The sequence below is a fragment of the Ailuropoda melanoleuca genome, chromosome 7 (assembly GCF_002007445.2).
Source record: "Ailuropoda melanoleuca isolate Jingjing chromosome 7, ASM200744v2, whole genome shotgun sequence".
In the NCBI taxonomy this organism is placed as follows: domain Eukaryota; kingdom Metazoa; phylum Chordata; class Mammalia; order Carnivora; family Ursidae; genus Ailuropoda; species Ailuropoda melanoleuca.
In genome coordinates, this window is record NC_048224.1 from 91,922,275 (window position 1) to 91,929,649 (window position 7,375).

Genomic DNA, 7,375 nt, shown 5'->3' on the forward strand with positions numbered 1-7,375 from the left:
CCAATATAAATAATTTTTTTTTTACTTTTTGGTGATGGAAAAACTACATTAAATTAGTCAATGCATTGTTACACAAGAAGGTAAAAGGGGTTCGCATTCAGCATGGTGACAAACATTCTTCCAGCAGAGATTCAATCTCCCATTCAGAAAAATTTTGGATAGCCAAGAAGGGGTCAGATTCTTTAGAATTATTTTTATTTTGTATAGTGCAACAAATGCCTACTGTCTTGTATGGTCCTATTTGCCAGTGTTGGAACAAGAAATATATATTGTTCTGAGCACAGAAAGATTACATGTGACTCTAGCCACTCAGGCCAATATGGTTGCCTATGGCTTCCCTTGAAAACAATGTGTGGACATTGATTGTATGCTACATCACAGTTTAGCATTTATTTGTGTGTATTATTGCCACTGCCATGTATCTGAAGAATAACATGGAAAATAAAATAAGAAAGGAAGACACAGAAGTCTATCTTTTATATATAATAAAGCCAAACATAAGATTGTTGTAGAGGTGCCTGACTGGCTCATTTGGTAGAACATGTGACTCTTGATCTTGGACACTTGAGCTCAAGCCCCACGCTGGGCATAGAGAGTACTTTAAAAAAAAAAGAAAAGAAAAAGATTGATATAAAGTCCATGGAATAATTTTGCTGTTTCCGAGAGCAGAGGCAAGCTTATCTAGAACAAAGATTTTATCAGTTTCAATTTGGAGGGAAACTTCTCAAAATATCTACAGCACCAATAGTATCCACCTAAATGTCTTTAAATGTGAACATATTTATAATTATTACTAATTTTTATTGCACACTGATTGTGATAATACAGGACAAATACATGGCACAAAAGAGTGGTTTTATTTTGTGTTTAATGTACATTTACAGCCTAGTGACATAGCTTATGTGATGACTATGGCAGTTATCAGTGTAGCCTCACAAACCCAAATTCTCTCTTCAGTATGTTTGTTCTCAATGATAGGGGGACACTTCCCGCGTTTTCTCCCTAATGGTGAGTATGATTTTAAATTTTGTCAATAGAAGGCGCTGGAGAGATACTGCAGGGGGAGTGTCTTTCCTGGTTAGGATAAATGGTATTTTGTTTTTTCTTGCTCTTGCCACACTGTCAGGCAAAGGGCCGTTGTGTAGAAACAGTTGGTGTTGCCCTGCTCCATCTGTGCATCCAGAGCACACAATTCCTCAGCGAGCATGCAGCCCCAGTCCAGAGGTTCTTATTTTCTTTTTCTTTTTTTATTTAATTTTTCCTCTTGCTTGATATCTATAAACTAGCTTTAACTCAGGCAATCCAACAAATGTCACTGTTCAAACTCGGTCTGAACACTATCCTGGCAGGGGTTGGAATATATTCTAAATATGTCCTTCTTTGGTACATTTCCTTTGCTCTAGGAGAAGGTGGAGGAGCCCTTTAGAACACACTCTTTTCATCTTTATAGTTATGATTTTATCATAGCTTAATAATTCTTAATATTAAACTTCCCCTATTTAAATTACTGTGTGGCTCTATTTCTTAATAGGACCAAGACGAATACTTAGTCCATACAATATAATGAAGAACATCTTAAAAACTTGCAACTTTTTTTTTGCTTTGTAAATGATTATGATAGTTAAGATATATATATATATTAGTCATATTAAGTCCTTGGTTAAAAATCCAGGTCAGCATTATTAATTTTAAATAAAAACATTACACACATCCTGGTCATATGCTTTATTTCACTGCATCACAGAGAAAAGCTGTGGCTTTATATATAAATAGGTATGTTGCATTTTTCCACTGTGAGAATTCTATTATTTAGAGGCAAATATAAAAACTACCCCTTTCACTTAAAAAGTGACCTTTGTAAATACGCACATATTAAAAACATTGAGATGCAATTTCTGAATCTGTGGCCTTCATTTATTATTCTTCTCAAAGACCAAAGAGAAAGAATAACACAAGTATTTTCTTCTAAGTTATTAAAAGAAGTAAATTTTTATTAAAACTATATTAGAACAACTGATTTACAATGCATTTTTAATTATTAGAGCAACATAACTGCCTCTCTATTAGTTATTGTCTGGCAGCTGTCCTCCTCTAACCAATATAGGACTTGGTAGTGGCAGAAAGAGCTTAAGTTGGATGCAAGTGGAAGATTAAAAGCCAACACGGAGATAAAATCAGTTCTTGCAAATTGAACAAGAATCGAGTGATGGAAATCCAGCCAGACAGGCAAAGCATTTTATCTGGAGAATACAATGGTGAGCACTAAACAATAATGGGTCATGACAGGTGGATAGATAGGCAGGCCATCACACCGGTGTCCAGGAATACCAGCAAGAGTGTAATAGTTAGGTGTTAAGTAACTCAAAACTAAGTTAAGGCAGCTAAGTACTAAAGCAAAGATTCTAGAGAGGATTACAGGGACACCAAAGAAATTGTAGAGAAGTGGCATAATTCCCACTGCAAGGCTAAAATTTCATAACAAGATTAGAATATAGAATCTCCAAGAACAGAATAGGACACAATCCTGGATGAATAGGGGAAATGTGCAGGAAATCCAAACAAGGACCCAGGCATGAGATTAAACAAGGGACAGAGACTCAGTTACTTGATACAGAATATAGGATGACTTCATCTCAAAAACAGAACTTGGAAGGAGAAGTGATCACAAGAAAAGAGTGCAGTTATCAAAAAGTTACCTCAGTGTAGAAATGCAGATCCGTTGGCTTGGAACTTGTAAATAAAGTCTTTCTTGATCCTGGCTTGGAACTTGTAACTTTCTCTGAATAAAGTTTTTCTTGATCCTGGGGTTGGATTGACTATAGCTCAGAAGGCAGTGCGAAATTAAGTGCTTTTCGACTAGTTGTAAGGGATGACAGTGAATGGGGGCCGAGAAATAGGTAGGGGATTAAGTCTTTATCACAGAAATAATGTACTTCTATTTTTTTAAATGAATGTTTATGTGTATACATAACAAAAAACTAGACAGAAGATTTTTAAAAATCAAACTAAAAGAAATACATCCGATAATAGTTTTGGCAAAGAAAATGCTCTAGTAGTAGGAGTAAAAGCCGTTGGGTCCCTTTGGTACTACCAATTCAGGAGATTTTAGCTGTAAACAAGCAGAAGGCTGATACAGTCTCTTGACATAATTACAACTGCATAAACCACAATAGGTGTTTTCCTTAGTTTGCAGGTCTGCTACAGCTACTGCACAAATGGATTGGTGTAAAATAGTTAAGTCCTTAATGTGCACATCATTGAGAGGTCGACATGTCTTCTCATTCACTGGTAACTTCTGTAATTCATTTGGAGTCTTCAGAAAATCTATTACCTTTATAAATACTGTATATTTCATGTCCAAATGTGACTGCCATAGGTGAAGAACTGAAATCCACTGGTGTTTGGGCTGTTATTAGCCGGAGATAAAACACCTCTAACATTGTGCTTAAGAAAGTTGCTATATTCATCCTCAAATTTCTTGCCCCAGATACTGTTACCTCATCTTCCTTGACCTGTCAGATGTCCTGTTTCAACCATAACACCCTTGATATTTCTATGCAATATACAGTCATTGTAGTAATTATTGATACTAAGAGCCAAAAAAATTCTCACAAGTTTTGTGTGTCCTATCACAGAAGCCTTCTATTTTAATACCACTTACATCTGTATTCAATGTCACTGACATTTTTTGTCTTGATAGTTTCAGGAAATACTGTTACTAATTTCTCACAGTCTTATCAAGAGAAGTTAGAAAATGAGTGTCACTTCAGATAGCGCAGCTGTTGTTAAAACAGAAAAGCTGTAATCTCAGGTGCCCGTGATTCAAAATTACTGTCTTCAGGCCACCCTGCATTTCTATTTTGAAGTCCACTAAAAATTAGAATTCACCTATGTTTATTATCTTCATATGTGGGCAGAGTCTCAAAACATTAAATAGGAGAAGACAATCAGGTAAAAGGAGAGAAACAGAAGGACTTAAAAGAAGCACGTTAGACTTTCATAAAGTTGATTACTTGATTTCTAAACATTGTAAGATAGCATTACAGAAAAAAATACACTTCATTAGGACAATGAGGTATGGTGGAAATAAGAGGAAGATATGGGCTCTGGTTTTGCACTGCAATTCTCCCCCTACATTATTGCATAAACTTCTACAAATCACTTCATTTCTCCTTGCCATAATTTTATCTGTTAAAGATTGATCTTTAAAGGAGAAGGTGTACATCCCAGGTACCTATTGCTGTGGAACAAAGGACCACAAAACTTAGTGGTAAAACTCCTACAACCATTCTACTGTATCACACAAATTTTGTGGGTCAGAACTTCCAGCAAAGATCTGCTGCATAATCCTACTGTTTCATGTGTCGTAATAGAGGCCACTTGATGATATCCAACCATTAGAAGGTCTGGATTGGAAGGTGCAAATTGCATACTCACACATATAGTGACTTGGAGGGTACATCTGAGAGACTGAGTTCAGCTGGAATTATCAATGAAATGCCTAATGTGGCCTCTTCAGTATTGCAGCTGCAGAGTGGTGAGATTTCTTATATAGTAGGTCAGTGTCAAGTGAAGAAGGTGAAAGTTTCATGATATTAGACAATCTAACACCACTTCTGCCATGCTCTACTGGTTGAAGCAGTCTCAACCACATACATATTCAAGGGGAGGGATCATTGACCTGCATACCCATAAAAGAAGTTTCAAATAATTTGCTTCCATGCTTAAACCACTGTAGGACAAGCCCTGCTTACAATAATGTTGATTTTCCTTCATCATGCAAAAACCACCAAAAGTCTCTTTCTATTATGTTATGAAGCTCAGGTTCAAGGTCCAGGATCACATCATTTAAATCATATCTAGCTATTAAAATATCTTGGTTTTAGGGTTTTTCTCCACCTTGGGTAAAATTACTCTTAGACTTTAGACCTGTGAAATGAAGAGACAAATGATCTGTCCCCCAGGCACCTAATGTCCAAAGATGAAACAGACATAGGAAAATCATAGTAAATATTCCTATTTCAGAAGGGAGAAAATAAGACACAGAGCAATCATTATCTTATAGCAATTCTTCAGTATAATCTGGCAGATATTTTCATTTTCCAGTAGAGGGTTTAGTCTTGGTCTTTGGGTTATAATTCTACATAGCTTTGGTCCTGCCCTCTGAAAACTTTCTTCTCCATAAAATCTGTTTTCCATAAAATTTAGTTTTCGTAGAATGCTTCTTGTATATAGAATTTTGGTTATCTCTAGGCCTTATTTTTTTCTCTTTCTGTCCTGTTCAATGCTAATATAATTGCTTTAAAATCTTATGAGCCTTTTGTGTGTCAATTCCTAATCTGTTCCATTAGACAAAACCAAACTCATAAATCTTTTTTAGATAAATCCTTCTCTGTCTTGGTTTCCTTGTGAAGCTGTTGTTTGTGCACTAAGCACCTTTGTCTATCTTAGAACATCTAATAGGGCATGCCCTTTTTCTTTTTGTTACTGACAGGGTACATTTGACACAGCCTTAAATCCTTCTGAAGTCTTAAGGAATCTTACAACCACAGGGTATGTTCTATTGGCAGTGCATTAGATTTTATCTCTACCCTGAGACTGTCTCTTACCTTGAGGACCACTTGCTGGTTGGAACGGTTGTCCTAAGCCCTTTACTTGTGCTCTATTCTATTAGCAGTTGATTATTTCATCTCTCTTTTCTCTCATTTTTAAAAAGACAACTGGAAGCAATAAGGTAGCACCTTCAACTCTTCATCTTATCAAGTTTGTTAAGTACATTATATATTTTCCAGGTTATCTGGGTAGAAGTAGTACCAAACTTTCTACCACCGCTTAGTAATTTTTTTTTCAATCTCTTCAGGTACTCTATAGTATTCATTTTAAGGCTTGTCGGACTTTTGCCTGTTGCTCTGTCCCCAGACCAGAGCCACACATTTTAGATTTTGTAATATTAGTACCTCATTTTCGTGAACCAAAATCTGTTTATCTATTGGTGTGGTAAAAATAAAAACAAGACAAAACTATCCAAAAGTTAGTTGCTAAAAACAACGATTTTATTACATTTCATAATTTTATGAATCAATAATGTAGCAGCACTCAAATGGGAGAGTCTCCTCTTTCATGTAGTTTTGATGGAAGTCACTCAGGGATATTCAGATGGCAGATGGGTTGGAATGGAAGGTCCAAAACAATTCCAGTCATGGGATGCTTCATTGGAAATGGCAGAAGACTAAACTCAGCTCCAATCATCAATCAGATTTTGTACAGGTGGCCTCTCCAGCATGCAACCACCTCAATGTATGGAGTACCTCATAGCCTCAACAGCAAGGGCTCTAGCTGTCACCTCTCAATGGGAGGAGTGAAAAGAATGTGTGGTCTTGGTTTAAAAATGCCAAAATTGGGCTAGATGATCACTCACATCCTTTTTGTTTCTATATACTGTTTCAAAAGCAACAATAAAAGTTTAGAATAGATATGAAATAAAAGGGAAAACATTTTAACTTTTCGCAAGTTATAAGCATCTAAACCTGCTGAAGCATTAAATAGTCTATAGCATTCATCTCTCAAAAGATTTAATTCCAAAGATAACTGTAGGTGATAAAGACATTTATAGCTGAGATTGGATGGAAAATATCTAAAAATATATAACTTTATATCTATGTTTCTATAAAAAATGGCTGCATTGCTTATTACCTCTTGTCATGAAATAGTTTTCTTCACTAAAGCCTATAAACAAAACTGAAACACTTCATTCTTAAAGTTATATTTTCAGCTATTTTGATGATATGTAAAAGATTATTGCCAGGGAAGTTTTAAATGTAATTTGTTACTTAAGATAAAGTTATCCAAATCAATAAATGATATCCTCCTCTTGATATGGTTCTGGTGTGGTACCTGAAATAATAAAGCCATAGAGATGGGAATAATCTTAGAGATCATCTTGACTAAATCCTTTCAGCCATAGATGAAAGCACCAAGCCCTGGAGGGACTATGAAGCTTGTCCAAGGTCTCTTAGCTGGTTAATGGGTAGAGTCAAGGGCTTTTCCTACGACCATAGTGCTAACAGTTACAACAGTGCCCTTGAAAGGAATAAGCTTCTCAAATGATATGACTATTCCCTTGCCGTTTATGCCTTCATTAATTTTCTTTAACACCTCTTTCTTCATCTATTGTACATAATGTTTAGACCAACCTTACTGAGTTGAAACAAATTCTAATCAGACTGAATTAGTAAAAATTCCCTGTTTTGACATATTTTAAAAAGAAGAACAATAATAGATAACATAAATATAAACATATTTCTAAAAATAGTGAGGTGCTGGTAAAGAAAAAAAGGTATGTTTATTGTTTTATTTTTTTCATCCGGTATCTAAG

The 7,375-nt window shown here is 35.5% G+C and overlaps 1 pseudogene; it reads right to left on the bottom strand.

Annotated features, from left to right (window-relative positions):
- Nucleotides 1-3,204: 3,204 nt before the first annotated feature.
- LOC100479111 lies at nt 3,205-3,685 on the bottom strand (annotated as a pseudogene).
- Between the last annotated feature and the right edge of the window lie 3,690 nt (nt 3,686-7,375).